The sequence below is a fragment of the Oryctolagus cuniculus genome, chromosome 7 (assembly GCF_051225735.1).
Source record: "Oryctolagus cuniculus isolate XC-2025 breed Fujian yellow rabbit chromosome 7, ASM5122573v1, whole genome shotgun sequence".
In the NCBI taxonomy this organism is placed as follows: domain Eukaryota; kingdom Metazoa; phylum Chordata; class Mammalia; order Lagomorpha; family Leporidae; genus Oryctolagus; species Oryctolagus cuniculus.
The window spans coordinates 81,795,823-81,817,632 of NC_142873.1; the positions used below are offsets into that span (position 1 = coordinate 81,795,823).

Below are 21,810 nucleotides of genomic sequence, written 5' to 3' on the forward strand. Positions count from 1 at the left end.
CCATCCGGGCCACTCTGGGGTCATTGGGAATCAACCAGCACCACAAACCACCCTAACCACTAGACACAGCCTGAATTCACTGCTCCTTCATCTGTAAACGTGTTTCAGACTTATTTAGCAGAAAAGAGAAGAGAGAAATGGAGAGGCAGATAGAGTGAGGAGTCTTGGGGGTATTAGTAATGTTTTGTTCCTAATTTGGGCTTTGGTTACGAGTGTTCTCAGAGGACAAAAACACACATTTATCTGTATACCTATGTGCATTTCTTGGTATGTATACTGAATTTCAATAACATGTTGAAATAAAAAATGTGTTTCTGGATAACATTCACACATATTTCTCTAACACTGCTTTATATTATATGTTAACTGTTGCATCAAGTTCAGGGCACTCAGTATCTTATTTATCTATATTCCAAGGATCTATCATAGTATCTCTTTCCAGAGCTACATAAGGAGAGTATGCAATGTGTGTTAGTAAAATGGCATGGTCTTATCTGTGATACCATCTTAAGCCTCGGGTGCCATCTTGCACAGTAAGCTTCAGTCCTAAGCCCAGCCTGGCTCACTAGAAGTCAGGTGACCAAACAGCCCAACCACAAGTGTCAGCTCAACCCCACCCTAATGGGATTCGTTGCTCCCACTTCCCTACCCCCTGCAAGAGTGTAACAGGACCTGCTGCCCACACATGTGCTCTCTCTCAGCCTCTCTCTCTTGCTTTCTCAACTTCTCCCTCTGGCCTGTTTCCTCCACCTGACAATAAACCTTTCCCTGAACTCTGGTGTTTGATGTGTTTCGTGGTGGCCTTTCAATGTATTGGAGGGAGATTACGGAGGTCTGACTACTATTTCCTTCTGGTCAGCTGAAATCCCAGGAACTGGCAGGAGGAGAAACTAGAGGGGCTATTTGCCTCCCCTTTCCCATACAGAACTTGGTTTCTCTTAAAAATGTTGTGGGCTGGCCCCGTGGCTCAATAGGCTAATCCTCCGCCTGCGGCGCTGGCACACCAGGTTCTAGTCCAGGTTCTAGTCCCGGTTGGGACGCCAGATTCTGTCCCGGTTGCCCCTCTTCCAGGCCAGCTCTCTGCTGTGGCCTGAGAGTGCAGTGGAGGATGGCCCAGGTCCTTGGGCCCTGCACCAGCATGGGAGACCAGGAGAAGCACCTGGTTCCTGGCTTCGGATCAGCGCGGTGCACTGGCTGCAGCGGCCATTGTGGGGTGAACCAACAGAAAAGAAAGACCTTTCTCTCTGTCTCTCTCACTGTCCACTCTGCCTGTCCAAAAAAAAAAAAAAATGTTGTGAACATGTATTTAAAGGGTAACAGTCTGAAGCAGCATTGGCACAAAATCCTTAGCCTGCCCAGAGTTAACAAGTGATTAGCCCAGTGTTATTCCTGTTTGCTCCATGAATATTTAGTAAATCATTAATGTGTGAACAACAGGTTCACCCCTCAGGTAGGAACCAAGGGTACAGTGGAGGCCTGGCTTTCTGAGATATCTGTGAGCATAGCTGGTGCATAGGAATGGCGGGTCTTGAAAGGTGGCAAAGGAAGTGGGGAGGACGGAACCTTGGGCATTTTTGTCACCCCACGGCAGGCAGCACAGAGATCAGAAGCAGAGGCTAAGCCTTCACCTTTCAGGAAGAGATGAGGAAAATTCATACTTGCAAAGTTACATCTCACAAATCTGAGTGGAGAACTGCTGTCAAATTCAGCATGACTGGTTGTATTATAATGACTACAAGGCATTTTGAATCAGTGATGGGCCACTTGATAAATGCTACAACATTCTGAAATGCCCTTAATATCTTATCAAATTAGGAGTTCTCAATTATTTGTTTGCACAAGTTAACCTTAGTATTTTGTAGCAGGAATAATTCTGGGACCCTGGAATAATCACGTGATCATTCAAACAATATCGTGCATCAGTGTGCTCTGTGTCTACTGATTGTTCAGTCTGCTTTCCTCCAAGACCATAAACTCTGGAAGGACAAGGACCTTTTTGTCTCCTCAAGAACTGCCCATATTAGGTACTCTACAAATATTATAATCTCATGATCCTGTGAGCTATGATCAAGCTGACAGCATTGCAGGTCCTTAGATAGTTTTAGTCTCATGAAACTAATAACTTCTGATAGTGATCACTGAGGAAAGTTTAACTGCTGTAATATGCTCTTAATCCACACAGAAATCAAATTACTGTGCATTGCAAATCAGCCTAGTATTTAGCTCAAGCTAATTTCTGATCACAAAATACAAAGAGATAATGTTCACCAATATTAAATAACCATTAAGGACAAATATTGTTTAAAATGAACACTGCTATCCAACTGGTCCCCCAAACAATTATTACTTCATGCTTCTTTAACATTTAGTAAGCACACATAGTTCCATTATACTGCCGTTAAACTGCATTGCAAGTATCTAGCTAGATTCCTTCCAGCCTCAGCCTTTGAGTTCTGCGTGTGCAGGAAAGGAACTCACATTTAACAGATTCTCAGTAAACACCACTCGAATGGGATAGGTGGTGCGAGATGGAAAGGGGAGGGCTAGCATTTACTGTGCACTTGGTGGGGTGGTATTATGATCTCAACTCCGAAGGTGAGAAAGATGAGGATCTGAGAAACGAAGAAACTCATCTAGGCTCACAAGCAAACCCAGAATTCGCACTAGCTCTGACTAAGAGCCATCTGCTACACAGCCTCCCCTAAGAGCTATATAAAAATGAATTTTATATGGAATGTGACTTTCCTCTCCCTTTTTCCAATCTAAAAATGTATCTTTTAGAGAAAATGAAAGAGATGATTTTAAAATGCAACTAGATTGCTTTCCTAGCCATTGCTCAATGTTCCAGAATCAACAAATGCTCCTTCCAGTCAGCCTGCCTATTAGGTAATTATGACTGACATGACAGAGAGCCAAGCAAGGACACATCCAGCTTGCACAACCTCTTACAGGGTAACAGTTATTCACAATTTATTAACAAGGTGAATAACCCAAGTTTAACTGTAACCAGGTAAGGCCATCAAGCAGCTCAAAAGTCTTTACTGTGACTCATTTTTATTTCAAGACCCTAAATGCACCTGATGTTCTTCAGGTTGTCTTTCTGGTTTTCAGTCACATTCCTGGGAGATGTGATCACCAGCTACCCTGGACAGGTCCAGACCCTACTATCAGAGCAATGCCTGCTTGCACAGATAGGTCAAAAAGTATCCAAAGGACACCTTTCGTTTCATTTTCATACCAAGATCTCTGCCCCGGGGAGAAACATAAGCCTTGTCACCAGAACATGCAACCTATGTTGGAGCATGTTTCTGAACGGCATCCGCATGAACTTGCACTCATCCTTGCATGCAATGCTAAGAACTTCCACTCTTATATACTCACTTCCCCTGCTTGCAGAGCCATGCCTTTGGGAATGATTCCCCATGGTCTCCTCATTTGCAGCAAATAAATGACTTCGTGTGAAAACTCCTTCTGGTGGGTTTCTTGATTGAATTCACCAGGAAGTGGGTCCACAATTTTGGGAGAAAAACATAATCTGTCTTCAAATCATGTTTTACATGGCTTCTCTTCCTGCCATACCTATCAATAAGCACGTGGTTAAAATAAATTAATACCATATCACCTATATATGACTTCTTTATGAGTATCTGGAGTACACATGTTCAATATGTTACTTTGTTAGACCAATTTTATCCCAAAACTCTGATGAATGCTTGTGAGACTGAAGGGCATAAGGCTAACATGGACTTCTAACTTCATCATTTACAAGCTGCTTTATCTTAGATAAGGTATCTAAGCACCGACTCTCCCATCTGTAAAACAGTGATAACAAAGGTTTCTCCCTAATGTTAAAGAATTGCTTAACGAATTAAATAAGGTGAGCACCCAAGAATGGTCATTTACTGACAGAATAGCAGCTTTATCTAAAAACTAATCCTTTTAGGGGCCTGTGCTGCAGTGCAGTGGTTAACACCCTGGCCTGAAGAGCCCGCGACCCATACGGGTGCTGGTTCTAGTCCTGGTTCTAGTCCCGGCTGCTCCTTTTCCAATCCAGCTCTCTGCTGTGGCCTGGGATAGCAGTAGAAGATGGCCCAAGTCCTTGGGCCCCTGCATCCACCTGGGAGACCCAAAAGAGGCTCCAGGCTCCAGGCTCCTGGCTTTGGGCTTCGGATCAGCACAGCTCTGGCCGTTGCGGCCAATTGGGGAGTGAACCAGTGGATGGAAGACCTCTCTCTGTAACTCTTTCAAATAAATAAAATGATTCTTTAAAAATAAATAAATAAAATTAAAAACTAATTCTTTAAAGATTGGCTTTAAAGTATTATCCTATAAACAGAAATCAAACTTGATACTAGGGAGTCTGGTTTTCCACCTCAGTGATTTCCATGCCAGATTTGCAATACATTACATGCTCCAGTTACTATAAAGTGCTGTGAAACACATATGTAATGTTCCTTAGTCATTTACTACATGAGAAGACAAAGTGTTGTGAAGTCAAAACAATGCACTGTGAAGCAGTGTTTAAGGGGTTAACCTGTTCATGCAATCTCCACTTTTTGATGCAATGTCTGTCATCCCTGTCAACATTTATGCTGGAGACAAGTCAGAGATACGACCAATTTCACCCAAGCAAGGGGTTATGTCTTGAAATACATAATTATGGTTGCATATCAAGTGTATATAATTAATCCACATAACTGTGAACTAAAAAATGGTTAAAACAGTAAATTTATGTTCTATTTCACCACAAATGAAATGATTTAAAATGAACATAAATTATACAAATTAAATATAAAGTGGATTTTCATTTACTAGAAAACATACCATACAAAACATGATTTTTATGTTTGAAATTTGCTTTGTCCATAATTTTTAGGTTGCTATAGTGAATACTAAATAATAAACAGAAATTATCAATTTGTCTTGTCACCTTGAATTAGGAATTTGTTGAGAGAGATGATATGATCCCTCAAATTTTTACAGGAAAGGCTAAGGTCTTTTTTACTACATAAATAGGCATATCTGAAACTAAGACATTCAAAATCTTCTAGACACTATCAAGGTACATGCACATCTGAGATTTTTTTCTTTTTCTAAAATAACCACTGCAGTACCCACGTGTTTAAAAATTCATCAATAAGTTTGGATGGTTTCAAAAAGCATGTGACCCTCTTGTTAACCTTCTTTTATTAAGAGATCTGTAGAACAAAATGAATCAAGAGCAGCCAAATAAGTTTGTAAAGGGAGAGGGGGAGACCAAGAAGAGAAAGAGGGATGAGGATAGGGGGATCATAGTGCAGCGAGACCGTGTGTGTGCGTGCAGGGAAGAAAGCAGTCATAATCCTTGGCCTTAGTGATATGCGGACATGCTGGCACTTACATGAAGGAAAGAAAGAAAGATCATTCTCTGAGACTTGCATAATAACAAATTCACATTTACAGCACTGCCTGGTCACTTTCTTGCTCTCTGGTTATGTGGGGGTAGAAATGCCCATCCAAAGCCACAGTAGATGAGAGAACCACGTGCATAGGTTCTCTATGGAACTATAATGAGGATAAGGGGAACATAATAATGTGATGAGATGTTAAAATCAAGGAAAGCAACCATCACTGAGGCATGGGGTAGGGTCATAGCATGTCTGTAACTTCCTAAGACACATTACCTCCAGATTTGTTGTTTTGTTATTAACAACAGGGAGGGGCGGAGAGAGCGATGGAGAGAGTGATGGGAAGAGTGCTCTCCTGCTTGCTTCCTGTTTTATGGGCTCTTGCTATTTCCTTCCCAGGGATGCTGGAGTTTGACCGCAAAGGCTGGGCAGACTGGATTTTGTATTCTGTTATCACAGTGATCAACGATCACCAGGAATGGCTAAAATGGGAAGTCAGCATACTGCACCGTATGGCTTGCTGTGGGCACCTGCCAACCACATGCATTAAGTTATGACCTCCTCTTACTTCCTCATGCTGCTGTGCCATGGATTCACAGGGTAGACCACTGCTGTAAGGGGAAGAATCTGGGTTTTTAAGACCTCGGGCTTGCTCCATATGCCACCAGTGACTATGCTCACAGACACCGGGCATCTTTACACACGTTTTCTTTACTTCTTGGTCAGCAGCAGTCATTGCTATGACTATGCTATTGCTCCAGGTACACAGGGAGATTGCTCTACTTGCTGATCTGCTGCTCTACAACTGTGTTCTAGTAAATACAAACTGCTTATTATTTTTAATGTTCATATCTGTTGTTCTCAAGCCTCAGAGGCCTGGCTGCCAATTGGGTCCAGTCTCACCTCGCTTCTCCACTGCTCCCACTCTTGACAGAAATAGGGGCTGGTTTTCCAAAGTGGTAGTATGGAAAATGTGTTCTAGGCTGAGTCCCGGGCCTGCCTTTGGCACCACCTGCCGGGGCTGAAACCCAGGCATCCACCTCCCCAACTCTATCACACATTCATACTGGCCTAAGAGATGATATTAATGGTAATAGAAATAGTGGGAAAACATAAAAGCACTGAAGTGGCAAATATAAAGGGAACTAGTACAAAGCTTTTTTTTTTTTTTTAATTTTACTGGTAAAGTGATTTGAAGACAGGATGCCTTTTATCTTGGGACATTATTTTAAATGGAAATGAATCAACCCAGGAAGTGAGCTTTATTTATACCACTTTGGTCCCAAGGAAACAAAACAGCCAGTGTTGCAAGATCATTGACAACCCATAATATTTAAGTCCTACTGAAAACTCAAAATGACCTTTTCACAATGGCATGGAGGCCCAGGGCCCCAGGTAAAAGCATGTGATCCCAGCACAGAATGCCAGTAAAGCTGCTACAGAATTCCTCAAAAACTGGTTGGAAGAACTGCTATAGAACCTCCTTCCCCCAAAACTGGGTCTGCTCACTCAGTGAACAGCAAGCCAATTACAGACAACTGTGTGGTACAAGAAAGTAGGTGCTCACTGTAAAGCTCAGAGCAAGGCAGCCGGCAGTTACCACATCGTTTCTGTACTCCCAGGGTGACTGGGGCAAAGCATTTTACAGACTGAAGTTAGGGCTGAGATGTCTGTGTTCTGTCTATAGACCTTGTGGCCCTCCTTCAATTGGTCAGGGACATGGCAAGCTTTTGGGAATTCCAATCCTGGCCAAGTGGGCCCCAGGCATTCTAGGGGCTACATGCAGGTGGTAGTTACTTCTCAGTTGGGGCCTGGAGTTCCTGGAAAAGAAACCTCTCAAAATAGGACCAAGTGTCAAGATGCTGTCTATAGGGGAGAAAAAATGACCTTATGAGTCTTTGTTAAGGGACCCTGTAGAGCCACCTGCATTGCACCCTAATTTCAGTGAGCCTGTTTTAGTAAGAGGTTGACTTGCAATCATAAAGCAAGGCAATGGCACTTCAGATCAAGGCAGGGAGCCTGGGAGATTAGAATCTGATGGTATCTAGCATCTGCATCCGAGGAAGTGTAGAGGACCTCTCTTATAATCTGTCACTGTGATAAAACAACAACCTGAACAGAACATTCTTCTCCAAATCTACCTATGGTAACAGATGTAGAACAGACCACTTAAAGTATGCCGACTGGGGATTTGAAAAAAGTGAAATAAGAGCACCCCCAGTCTGGCTCATGGTGCTCAGCCAGTAGCCACTTGTAGTTTCCTGTCCCTTTCATAGCACTTACCAGACATCTACAGTAATTGAGAGTTTATTTCTCTCCCACTAAACCATAAATTCTCTGAGGCCTGGTCTACACATATGGTGCTCATCATCATATCCAAGTACTTAGCAGGCAGAAGCTGAGATTGAACATTAATTAAGCAGATAAAGAACAGACCCCCTTGCTTGAGAAAACCACAATTTCTCATAATCTTAAACGACATTGGTTTTCCCAAATTCCATGCAACCTGCAAAGGCTCCTGAATCCTTTAGCAGAAACTAAAGACAGCATTCATCCCCATTAGCAGAGAAGAGAGATTTCATTCAGTCATGGCATTGCAAGTAATCTGTGGCAGCTGTGGGTACATTGAAGTTCGAGTAAGGGGAGGCTTCTAAAAGAACCCACAAATAACTCACAGGAATCAGGCAGAATTCCCACATTCCAGGCGCAATTCAACAATCCAGGTAGAACTCAATCCAGTCAGAACTCAGCAGGATTCTGTGGCTTCACTTGGTATTGGCAAAGGGGAGAAACTCTGTTCTCAATGGGAACTTGACTTTTGATGGCTTTCCAGAAGACAGAAGCCACATTCTGTATCTGGAAGACTAACACATGACTTCTAAAGCAGGGTGGGGTTTGTCACGGCTCAGTGACCAGTTCAGCAGCTCAGCAGGCACAGCCTCCTGTCAGTGAGCTAAGTTTCTCCTTTATGCACAGAAGATGAATCTATGGTTATTTCTTAGCAACCAAATTTGAAAGATGGAAAAATTGTGCCAAGAAAGCTGATGGCATGTTTTTTTCCTGTCTCTTTTTTCTCCCCCTCACCCCTACACAAGAAATATTTTCCTATTTATATTTGACAACACCATCTGTTTTCATTACAGAGTCTTATCCATTTGAGGAAGGCAACAACTTAGTCACTGTTAGTTGAACAAAAGGAGAAATGAAGAGAACCTACATCTCACCAGCTTGCCAAAGCCAGAGACACACTACTGGGAGGAGGCCTAAGAGGAACATTACAACTAGCATACACTCCGAAACCAGGTAGACTCAACACTCATGAACAGGCTCCTACTAGGTATAAAGCACTGTCCCAGCTCATGGAGTGGACAGAAAAGTGTCAAAGACTGACTCAACCCTGAAAAGGAGCTTATGTTTTGGTGAAAGAAGGCACAAACAGAAAAAGATTGAAAAAAATGAATCATACAGTTGCGCCTAAAGAAATAGTTCACTACACAGGAGTTAGGAGCTGGACCAACAAAAGTGTACAGGATTTGTATAGAAGAGAGAGAGGTTAACAATAGGGCATATACTATTTTATGTGGAGGAACAGAGAAACAAATGAAAAAAAAAAAAAAGCCAAGGTTAATCGAGAGCTTATGAATAGCCATGAGTATGAATGTTTGAGATATAATGAAGGGGAATGTTTGAGATAGAAATGATGGCAATGAGCATGGAAATTAGATTAAGGTCAAATAGTAAATATAGATTCAAATATCCAGATAGAATTTTTCAAACATACCTCAGGTTTAGAACACAATATACACAAGAAATTATTGCTTTGCATGTAAAAATTGTGTTTGAATAGTCAAATAGTTTTATGAGCAGAAAAGACTTGATCATCTATGAAGTAGGAAGTCACTTATGGTATCTGAGCCAGGGAATTATGGAAAAATACATTCAACATATTTTTATATGTTGGGGAATAATTTGTAAGCATCTGGAACGATTCACAGGAAGTAGTTGGAGAGCAGGAAGCCTAATTTTATATGGGGATATATATCTGGTTATCTTGAGAAGCAAAACACAAGTGGACTTCAAAATTAAAATTCCAAGTAGAAAAATAGTTGTGCTTTAAAAAAATTAAACTTTCAGATTAGCCAGTAAAATGATGCAACTGGACAAAGCAATTAGATTTTGAGGAAGCAGGCTTTTCCTGAAAGTCATAACTGACTTTTCTGAAAGAGAAATGGATTTGAACAGTGTTCTTTAGACTGTATGGTGTATAATTACTCTGTTAGAATTAAATAACCAAATATTTTGTGCAATGCTATATAACACACAAGAACACTCATTTAAAACATTTGCAAAAAGGAATGCCAATTACATTATTGGGCATGTTAAGCATGGTTTTAAGTAAACCAACAGCTTGGGTATACACTGGGCCCTTAACCCCTAGACAAATCAGTAGGCACTCACTATGCAACTGCAACTGTTTAAAATCAAATTACAACTACTCTAATTACAGAGCAATGTTTCATTTGTTTCACAACTGGTAAGTAAAACAGTTCTGGAGTGGAGGTGATTTCACAAGGTGATTTAATTTCAGTGCCAAAAGGTTTTTGTTTTTTTTTTTTTTAAACTTACAGTTTAGTTTCTAGAGATTTCTGTAAAAGTTATTACATGAACTAAGTCCAAATCAAACCAAAATGCTTTCAACCATTGTGTAACAATATCCTTCTCTCATAAACACTTTATTTACATATTTCCCAAGCTACAGGCTTGAGGGGACAAATCAGGAAGTGAAACCAAATATGATCATGTTGTGAAATCCTAGTAAAATGAAAGAAGGCACTTGGAATTAACAGAGGCATTATTAATATTTCATTTTAAAACCCATTCACTTGGAAACATCACTTTAATCAAAGCAGTAATAAGAGGAATTTCAAAAGCGTGTGTCTTCAATGTGTTGCCTGGCGATTTCCCCAAGCATCTATGCAAATGTGATTTCCTGTGACCTGCCAAGCCCATGTGAAACTAGAGCACTCACCTAACCTGCCTGGCCAATGGAGTGCAGGGCCCAGCCACCAGCTTCCTGCCTGTGAGTCTACTCCTACACAGAACACCCCAACCTTTAAAGACTTGCCTTTCTTAGGTAACAGGCAAATCTCATTTCTCCTCACTGTTTGGCTTGGGTTACTGTCATATTCTGTATCCTTCTGTGAACGATAAACTCTCTAAAAACAGGAACTATATTTTACTGTTTGATTAGTTGAACAAGACTGAACAAGATTCAGTGACCTAGACAGTTTAAAAGTTATAAGTACCAAATGGTTATTCTTATTGTCCAAAAATACTGTCATCAAACAAACTTGCTACAGTTTAGTTTTGCTTCTAAGAGGGACTCTAAGTGGAATCATCAATTCTTTGCCTCCATTAGCACTGCCCTTGTTCCAAGGAGGTTGAGTGTGGCAGAAGGCCTGGAAGACATTCAAGCAAAAAATAAAAACGCATTCTCATTTACTGATTATTGTTCACTATTCTTATTTTTAATTTGAAGCAGGATTTGAGTAAATTTATATCACATACACTGTAACACTTCAAAGGAACACCTTTTTGCAATCTAAATAAATAAGTAGGTAGTTTCTCAACTACCCATGACTTCCGCAAGTGATCAGTGGCCTCTGTCACACAATGCAAATGATACATGATTGACACTCTGCAGACAAAGCAGACACACTATTGCTTATGTATAAGAATGCGATTTTAAAGGTGAGGGGCAGGATTATCAATAAATAAAAACAGTGACACACAAATAACACTGGCATGTCTGTGTGAATAAACATGTATATGACATTCAAATCATGTGGTTAGGGAATTCAATATACACGTAAGAACCTATTCTGTTCCAAGAACAGTGTCCCACCTAGGAAAGTGGGCTAATTCACTAATTGCCATTGTGTTCACAGGTTAAAGAGCCTGCTTGGGGTCTAATTCGGAGTGTGTCTATGGAACCATCAAACAAGTCAGTTTTCAGGCAGGCCACTCCCCATCTCAGTCTCCTTTTCTCTGGGCACACTTTCCCTCCTGGCACCCCCTCACTCACTTAATCACATACCACACTTTCACATGGTAGCCTGATACTTTATGGTTGGTTGCATTTACAGGATTTTCTTGACTGGGAGAATTTATTTGTTGTGGATGGGCTGAAGAGGACAAGAAAGTATATGTCATCTTATATCTACCCTTCAAATAACCACAAAAGGGAAGAGGTTGGGAAATGAACACAGAATAGGAAAATAGATGACCAATGATTAAACATTACAGTTGAACAACTCAGAACATCAGAATAATGCTTTGAAGTGTAAATATATGGGCATTCTTTTTTCATATAGTAACTTAAACCATGCATAGGACTTTCAAATAAGGACTCTAGCCCAGAGAGTAAAAAATATGTTGCCAAAGACACAGAGCTGGTAAGCAAGAACTTGATCCCATAATTCGGACATCAAATATTGTGTTCTTGCAACCATCCAAAGTCGCCACTCCTAAGGTTAATGCTTAGTGCAGGGAATGGAGATCATAGCATAGATAGATGCATCTGAGTGTTCAGAGATATGCAGGAGCTGCAGCAGGAAAAGATCTCCAGCTGAGGAAGGGCACAAGCAGCCAGGTCTTAAACGAAGAGTGAGGAGGTAGCAGACTTCACTAAGGGGACTTTTGGTACCACCAGAGGGGGATGATAATGAAAAGGAATGAGGTAATTAGGGCATCTAGGGTTTAAGACTCCAGAATGAAAAGTATGGCTTGATTTGAACCAATATAGATATAAAAGAATGAAGCAATAGTTTAGTAAGACAGCACGGTGAGATATGAGAGATACAATGGGGCAGGAGCAGGGAGGGGAGCGAGAATGATGGTAACCAGGTAGGGCCATTCCGAAGCCATTCAATAATAAAGTAGTGAGCACCCAGAATGTGGGAACATCATTGAGAATGACAGTAATGAAGACATTTAGGTGACTATGAAGGAAAAGATGATAAGCACTAGCTGATAGAGGAGATGAAAAAAGAAGAAAGGAATGAAAAATAAAGTGCTAGTTAATGTTCCAATATTCAGTGGAAGACCAATGAGCAAATTGGTGGATTCTTTTTTTTTAAGATTTATTTATTTGAAAGGCAGTGTTACAGAGAGGCAGAGGCAAAGGCAGAGAGAGAGAAGAGTCTTCCATCCACTGCTTCACTCCCCACCCAGATGGCTACAATGGCCAGAGCTGCACCAATCTGAAGTCAGGAGCCAGGAGTTTCTTCCATGTCTCTTACATAGGTATAGGACTTGGGCCATCTTCTGCTGCTTTCCCAGGCCATAAGCAGAAAGCTGGATCAAAAGTGGAGCAGCTGGGTCTTGAACTGGAGCCCATAGGAGATGCCAGCACTGCAAGTGGCGGCTTTACCTACTATGCCACAGCACCAGCCCCAAGTGAATTATATCCTTTCATTTTGAATCAAGACTAACTATTCACATAACCAAGGTCCTATACCTTCATTAAGGATTCAGCATAGCAAAGTTTTGACTGGGTAGTGCTCTCTAGAGTAAAATTAGTAGGAAAGCTACAGAAGGGAGATGGAAAGGCCATACAGGTCCAAATCAGAGAAAGTACCAGGCTATGAAACCAAGAAAGGAATTTATGGAAGGGGGTGACATGACCTGCTCAAGAGATTTTGGTAACAGGATGGAGGATTCATTAGAAATGTATACCGGGAAGAGGTGAGACAGATCAATCATCTGGGGGTCAAGCAAGAAAGGAGGCTTGGACTAAAACAAGACTGAGGATGAAGACAAGAGGGGATAAAAGCAAATGTATCACTATCGTTTGTAAGCATGTTCAAGTAGGTGATCTGCTAAGTAGCTTTGTGTATGGATTTGAGGGCTCCCTAGAAATTCATCAGAAGGACTTAGTGGCAGACTATATGCTAAGGGCAGCCAGGACTCAAGGGTAAGTTACCACCCTATTTTTGGCCATGGTGTCAGTGGTGGAGGATGGTGCATGTGGATTTTAAAATGGTGAGCTTGCAGTGCCCTGTGTGTCAAAGTGGAAAGGACTAGCAGGCAGTCAGAAAAATACAAACTAGAGCTCCAGGGAGAGGAGAGAATATCAATAGGTTTGTTGGGTTGTTCATTTTCTTTTTTTAATTTGACAGGCAGAGTTAGACAGTGAGAGAGAGACAGAGAGAAAGGTCTTCCTTCTGTTGGCTCACCCCCCAAAAGGTCACTATGGCTGGTGTTGTGCCAGTCTGAAGCCAGGAGCCAGGTGCTTCCTCCTGGTCTCCCATGCGGGAGCAGGGGCCCAAGCACATGGGCCATCCTCCACTGCCTTCCCAGGCCAAAGCAGAGAGCAACCGGGACTAGAACCTGGGATGCTGGTGCCGCAGGCGGAGGATTAACCAAGTGAGCCACGGTGCTGGCCCCTGTTGGGCTGTTCATTTTTTTATTCAGTGTTGGGTTTGAAGCTCTGCACTTGGTAATTGGAAAAATATTATTTAAAATAATGAATTAGGGGCTGTGCTGTGGCACAGTAGGTAAAGCTGCCACCTGTAGTGTCAGCATTCCATATGGGTGCTGATTCAAGTCCCGGCTGCTCCACTTCTGATCAAGCTCTCTGCTATGGCCTGGGAAAGCAGTAGAAGATGGCCAAGTCCTTGGGCTCCTGCACCCATGTGGGAAACCTGAAGGAAGCTCCTGACTCCTGGATTCATATTGGCGCAGCTCTGGCTGGGGAGTGAACCAGTGGACCGAAGACCTCTTTTTCTCTGCCTCTGCCTCTTTATAACTCTGCCTTTCAAATAAATAAATCTTAAAAAAATAATGAATTAAATGTAGCTTCAGTCCATCTCAAATACAAAGGAATTAATTTAATAGCATCCTTTCTGAATGTTCCCACTGAATGATTGGATTGTTTAGAAAGACAATAAAATTGAACAGCAAATAGTCTGTATGTTCTAATACATACAGTATGCACACAACCACAAAGCACCTATTTGAACAGCTTTTGTTTGGCTGCCCAACTGAAGGTAAAAGAGGATTGGAAGCAATCAGATATTTTGTTTTTAAATAATGCACCAAGGCAGATGCTGTGGCACAGAGGCTTAAGCCACACTTGGGACCCCCTCTTGCCATAATGGAGGGCCAGTCTGAGTCTTGGCACCCCTGATTTTGACCCAGTTTCTTGCTAATATAATTTAGGAGGTAAATGCTTGCTCAAGTGCTTGAGTCTCTGACACCTACATGGAATAGCAAGATAGAGTTCCCAGCTCCTGGCTTCAGCCTGGCACAGTCTTGGCTCCTGCTGGTACTTGGGGAGTTAACCAGCAAAGGGAGGATCTGTCTTCTTTTTAAGCATATGAACATTAAACTCTTTAAATAACTTCCAGCCTCCTCATTGCAGGTGGCCACTGCCTTCCCGATTATGAACTGCCAACTCAAACATATAGTTCTAATTTTGCTTCAGTTCAAAAAGAGCTACCTTTCTCAAACTACTTTCCAACTCTAATTTGTACTTATTTGAACTATTGGTTGCAGAAATAACAAGAAGGAATTTCAGATACGTATACTTTATATTTTTATAAATGTACCTCTTCTTTGCTAGTTTTTGAAAAACTTCCTTTGCTCGCTTTGACAGAATTGGAAAATGGATCATTGGAAAATCTAATATTGAAGAGTTGTTCCCATTTTGTTCTCCACATAATTTATCTCTGCTTAAGGCACTTCATAGTTACTTATTTTGTCTACTGTTTGGATGCTCTCAATAGGCAGTAACCTCCAAGAGCTCAGGACTTCCATCCATAGGCCTCACTAAGGTATCCATCCCTACCACCCAACCCAGATAGTGGGGGCCCAGTCAATATTTGTTGAGTGAACCAATCACAGTCCTGTGATTATTTCATGAACTTATCATGTGCTTTTCCTTAGCAATCACGTCTCACTCATGCTCCAACGTAACCATGCTGTAGTGGACCCTGTAGCAGGGCACTGAAGGTTATGGAGACAAAGGAATTAACCCAGGGGAACTGCAGCCCAGTATCAGCCCAGTCGCTCAGGTCCTCCAGGTGGTTTCTCAGTCCAGCTCTATCTTACGAGCACTTACAATGATTCTTCTTCCTAACCTATTCTCACTTCTGGTTTCCCTGATCTCAATTCCTGTTTTCAGCACCTGTGTCAACTCAGATATTGCCTCAGTATTTTGACTTCAGATGACGTACGTTTGACGTCTGCTGTTTGCATTACCTGAAACCTGTATGTGTGTGTATGTTGGGGCGGGGGGGGGGGGCATGTAAGGGGATTAAATTTAGAGAATAAGCTAATCCTGTACTTCTACAAAGACCAGAGACTCACATAATTTAAAGTTATAAGATAGATATACTAGACTACTTTCCTATCAAGGTTATTATTGCCCTTTTCTGTCCCCATTATAAAACCTAAGAATTTCCTCACCAACCAGTTTGATGGAATAATCACTGTGACAACTTACATTCATTACTCAATGTAATTTCTTTCTGGTCAGCTGGATTTAGTTTGTATGAATTATCACATAATCAAATACAAGAAGTTACTACTATACTCCAAAATCATATTCAGAGAAATAGGGCTGGGCATTTGGTACAGTGGTTAAGATGTCTGTTGCTTGAGACAGGTGAATCCTATACTGGAGTGGCTGAGTTTGTGTCTTAGCTGTGCTCGCAATTCTAGATTCCTACTAATGTGAACCCTTGGAGGTAGCAGGTGATGGCTCAAATACCTGGGTTCCTGACATTACATGGGAGACTCGGATGGAGTTCCAGGCTCCTGGCATTGGTCTGACCCAGGCCCTGCTGCTGTGGGCATTTGGCAAATGAACTAGTGGACAGAAGTTTCCTTCTCTCTTTCTCGCCCCTCCCTACACAAATGAAAATTTAAAAAAAGAATAAATATTAAAACTTCAAACTTAGAGAGATGTATTCTGTGTAATTTATGATACAGTCTTTCTATATAAGTATAAATGATGTGTAAATACATATTAGGGAAAAGTGTTAATGCATTTGAACTCTTTATGAAATGGAGTCAGTACGTAATGTAGGCTAAGACATTTTAAATTGTTACACTGAGACTAATTCAATATACCAATAATTCCTAACACATCCACTGTATAAGTAAGGTAGTATTTAGAAAGACTCTCGTCCTCTGCATAGAATTCACTTGACAGCCCTCCTGTCCCGGGCAGTGACTCAAATCAGCTAGACAGAACAAACCTAATGGGATACAGATGTCATGTAGCCACAAGTAGTCTTCTGAGCAATAACTTGATTCATTTTCCCTATTTGTACAACTGGTTTGGCAAACAGAATTTCAATCCAACTAACTTTTTTCCATTCACTGTGAAGAGTTGTTCAGTGTCCTAGGTAGGATGCTATTGTATTCCTTTGCTCTTATGGATATAAATCTGCACATAATGATTTCCTGATTTTATTTAACAAGAAAACAAATATTTAAACTCAATGACCTGAACCATTTACACAATAAAGTTTCCAAAGTCTGAGAATTAGATTTAACAGTAGAACACAGGAATCAAAGTTTGATGTACAGACATCTACTGCACTGGGTTTCTAATTATGTCTACTAAGTATAGGCAACTTATTTTATATTGTAATTTTTCTTAGTTTTTCACTTTTTACTATAGAAAATTTCAAACATACACAAAAATATAGTAGTACAATTAAGGTATCACTGTGATGCAACAATCATGATATCCAACTAGATTATTTGAAACAAATTCTAGATACCATATTACATCTGTTTTATTTTAGTATGTATTGATATACACTGTACCTCTAAAGCAGATTCTTTATAAAGAATACAACCACAATATCATAACATACTCAGAGGTATGCCAGCAGATTGTTAACAACCAATTATCTGAAGCAAAACAAAACAAAAAGTATGTTATTATATAGTCTCTGCCATTTTGTATAGTGTAAATTTTCCCACTATAGCCAATTTCTTTTCTTTTCTTTATTTATTTGACAGATAGAGTTAGATAGTGAGAAAGAGACAGAGAGAAAGGTCTTCCTTCTGTTGGTTCACCCCCAAAATGGCTGCTATGGTCGGCGCACTGAGCTGATCCAAAGCCAGGAACCAGGTGTTTCTTCTCAGTCTCCCATGGGGTGCAGGGCCCAAGCACATGGGCCATCCTCCACTGCCTTCCTGGGCTACAGCAGAGAGCTGGACTGGAAGAGGAGCAACTGGGACTAGAACCTGGCACCCATATGGGATGCCAGCGCCACAGGTGGAAGATTAACCAAGTGAGCCACAGTGCCAGCCTCCCCCCCCCCCCCCTTTTATTATAGCCAATTTCAATTCCAGCATGATTTTACTGAGCATGGCTTTGGAAAGAGATGTGCAGCACACTATAGACAGTACTTTGTTTGTGTCGATAGATTAGACACCAGCAACCTTAAGAACAGAGAAAGTACCATATTTGAGTATTACTTTATTACCTTGTGTGGGGCCAGTGTTGTGGTACAGTAAGTTAAGCTTCCACTTGTGATGCTAGCATCTCGTATGAGCTCTTGTTCGAGACCCAGCTGCTCTTCTTCTAATCTAGCTTCCCACTAACGGGCCTGGGAAAGCATCTGAAGATGGCCCAGGTACTTGGGCCCCTGCCACCTACATGGGAGACTGGGATGGAGTTCCAGGCTTCTGGTTCTGGCCTGGCCTAGTCTTGGCTGTTGTGGCCCTTGGGGAGTGAACCAGCAGATGGAAGACCTGTCTCTTTCTCTACACCCCACTCCCTTGTCTAATTCTGCCTTTCAAAAAAAAGTAAGTCTTTAAAAATTTTTTTAAGTTTATATTATTTTTTCAAGTGTAACAAGTGCCTTCCATAATTCTTAAAAGTACAACCCAGGCCGGCGCCGCGGCTCACTAGGCTAATCCTCCGCCTAGCGGCGCCGGCACACCGAGTTCTAGTCCCGGTCGGGGCGCCGGATTCTGTCCCGGTTGCCCCTCTTCCAGGCCAGCCCTCTGCTGTGGCCCGGGAGTGCAGTGGAGGATGGCCCAGGTGCTTGGGCCCTGCACCCCATGGGAGACCAGGAAAAGCACCTGGCTCCTGGCTCCTGCCATCGGATCAGCGTGGTGCGCCGGCCGCATCGCGCTGGCCGCGGCGGCCATTGGAGGGTGAACCAACGGCAAAGGAAGACCTTTCTCTCTGTCTCTCTCTCTCTCACTGTCCACTCTGCCTGTCAAAAAAAAAAAAAAAAAAAAAAAAAAAAAAAAAAAAAAGTACAACCCAGTTTTTATAAGCTTAGGTATGTCAGTTTTAGAATACCACCAGAACACATCCTGATAATGAACAATTCCTAAATATTATCAACTATCTAAATATCTGACACACATCTCTCCTCTTTGTCTTTTAGTAATGAAAAAATATTTAAGCAGAAAGAAGAGGAAAGTGTCCCAGAAAGCTTCACCAAGAATGGTTGGGTGTGTAATGGTCTGCTGTTAACATCTCTTTCAGGGCAGTCAGATTAGATGCAGTTAAGAACACAGGCCTTCATATCATTGGGAAATCACAGTCATGTGTTTTTTTTTTGTTTTTTTTTTTTTTTAAACTGCCCATCCCGGTCCCTCAAGAGAAAAAGAGTTTGAAAAGGTATAGGAGAAGGATTTGGAAGAAGGGGAAATCTGTTCATTCCAGGTAGAAGACCACGAGACATTGGAGGGTTCTAACAGGAAGCAGACAGCTAGGAAGGGGAATCCTCTTCTGTGCTTGGCAGGCCATATCTAACACCTCTGTCCCACCAGGAAGCTCACATTGCAAACATTCTATTTAGGTGTCCCTCTCAGAACAGAATACAGTATGTGGCAGGGCCCAAGCAGATGGCAGAGCGGGTGAGTGCCATCTTGATGAGGACACCACACTGGACTGCAGCTCCACCTTGAGCTCACAGTCAAATAAAATTCCCAAGTCCAATCAATGCCCATTGTCTACCAGTGCTCACTTGGACTCCACAGTACACAGTCATGGGCCTCCCACCATCATATCTCATCCCAGAATGCCTTCCTGTCACTTCCCACCACACTTTTGAACATACTGTCTATTCAAGATAGGCTAGCCTAGCCAGTACTTAAAAAACACATAATAGGTATGGGTATCGCAGCACAAGTTAAACTGCCACTTATAACACTGGCATCCCATATTAGAGTACTGGGAGTCCCAAATGCTCTGCTTTTGATCCAGTTCCCTGCTAATGCACCTGGGAAGTCAGTGGCTAATGTCCTAAGTACTTGGGCCCCTACCACCCACTTGGGAGACCAAGATAAAGTGTTCTTGGCTCCCGGCTTTAGCTTGACCCAACCCTGGCTGTTGTGGGCATTCAGAGAGTAAAATAGCAGATGGAAGATCCCTCTGTCATTCTGCTTTTTTTTCAAATGAATAATTTCAAAAAGACACATAACGTGCTATTTTTATTAAATTTTTTTCCATTATGGAAAAAAGTATAAGTAGTTTAAAGATACCCCATGTAATCTTCACCCTAGTTCCAGCAATGCTCCTTTCATAGTCACCCATACACAGGTGCATTCTAAAGGAAACCCTGGACATAACATTTCATCCACAATATTCTCACTGCTGCACATGTCCTTTCCTATACACCTCTGATAAAACATTTCCTTCCCACCCCCTTCTTTCCAAATTCTGTCTCATCCTGCAAGGCGGACCTCCCACATTGTTCCCACTGAACTTGTCACTGAGTCATATGTCTCTTCAGGACATCTGTCTTTCTGCTGTCCTATTATTCTGTTTTTGGAAAACTTTTTTTTAATTTGGAAGACAGACAGTAACAGAGTCATACAGATGGAGATATTCCATCAGCTGGTTCACTCCCCCAAATGCCGTTAATAGCTAGGGCTGGGCCAAGCCAAAGCCAGGTGCCCAGAACACTACCCAGGTCTCCTACATGGGTGGCAGGGACTCAAGTACTTGAGCTGTAATCAGCTGCTTCCCAGGATGTACATTAAGTATCAGGAGGCCAGACTGGAAAAAATAGACAGGATTTGAGCCAGCCACTCCAAAGTGGGATGTACACACACCAAGCAGCAGCTTAACCACCTCTCCTGGTTCTATTGTTCTTAAGTTGGACAATCACAATATCACTGGCCTAGAAATCAGGAAACTTCTCTCAGTGATTGCACTGTTTGCATAACAATAACTCTCATTAGGGTGGGAACAAAGAATATCAACTTGGTTTTATAGTTTATTAAAATATGGTACAATTTTATATAGCCTATTGATAAAATTCCTTATGTTGAAAAAGTCTTGAAGCACAGTATGAGGGGGCATAAGGAAGACAGAACGCAGACTTAAAAGGCCCGAGTTCTGTCCTGCCCTTCAGTTTAAATGCTGTCTTGTGTAGACTGTGAGACTTGTCTGAGCCCAACTGAAAAAACAGGAATTAACTACAGCCATTCTGCCTCCCCCTTACCAAACTGTCAGAATCAAGTGGATTATTTATAAGAGCACTTAAAAATATTGGTGAAGAACGGAATTAAAAGGTAGTTTGGGGTCGTTGCTGTGGCTTAGTGGGTAAAGCCACTGCCTGCACCACGGGCATCCCATGTGGGTGCAAGTTTGAGTTCCGGCTGCTCCAATTCCTATCCAGCTCTCTGCTATGGCCTGGGAAAGCAGTGGAAGATGGCCCAAGTGCTTGGGCCCCCCCACCTGTGTGGGAGACCTGGAGGAAGCTCCTGAGTCCTGGCTTCAGATTGGCGCAGCTCTGATTGTTGTGGCCAATTGGGGAGTGAACCAGTGGATGGAAGACCCCCACCCCCTCAACTGCCTCTCCTTTCTCTGTTGTAACTCTTTCAAATAAATAAATAAATAAATAAAGATAAGCCTACCTTGTTACAAAATTTTTTGAAAATTTTCCATGCATAGTTTTTAGAAATAATATAGTTTCCATGAACTTTTAGAAGACCCTTAGAGGTAATGATGGTTTTGTATATGATAAAGCACATTATTGATGTACATTATTATCTGTAAATGCAAAACTGGTTGTATCACTTGGCAACAAGGAAACCTATTTCTTTAGATCTCGAATGTATGAGGCAAAAGCATTTAAATTCTCAAAAGGAAAAAGGGTAAGTTTAGTGATCATATGTGATTCAGAATTAACAAAACTAACCCTGAGAGGAATCTGAGAGCATACCTAGTGTCTTTCTCAAACCTCAAAAACCACTGCCTTATAATTAAAACAGACAAACTGAGGGATTCCTAAAAAGGAATTGCAAAGGAAGCAATGTATGTTCAGCTATGTAAGAAAAACTCCTGTTAAATGCTTATATTAAAAGGCAGAATTCAACATCTGATTTCCTCCTGAAATAAAACTGCAGAATCATCCAGTATATGGTTATAATT

At 41.7% G+C, this 21,810-nt stretch overlaps 1 protein-coding gene across 4 annotated transcripts in view; it reads right to left on the reverse strand.

Moving 5' to 3' along the window:
* Window positions 1-21,810, reverse strand: part of LRRC8B (leucine rich repeat containing 8 VRAC subunit B) — an 84,222-nt gene that overhangs the window by 39,252 nt on the left and 23,160 nt on the right. The window contains exon 2 of one of the 4 annotated variants that reach the window (XM_051856263.3): window positions 3,382-3,579. The exons of 2 other annotated variants lie outside the window; for them this stretch is intronic. The gene's annotated coding sequence lies outside the window, so the exon portion shown is untranslated. Of the gene's footprint in view, window positions 1-3,381; window positions 3,580-8,062; window positions 8,226-21,810 lie in introns of those variants that run through there. One more of the 4 variants, XM_070078089.2, reaches the window with a different exon arrangement.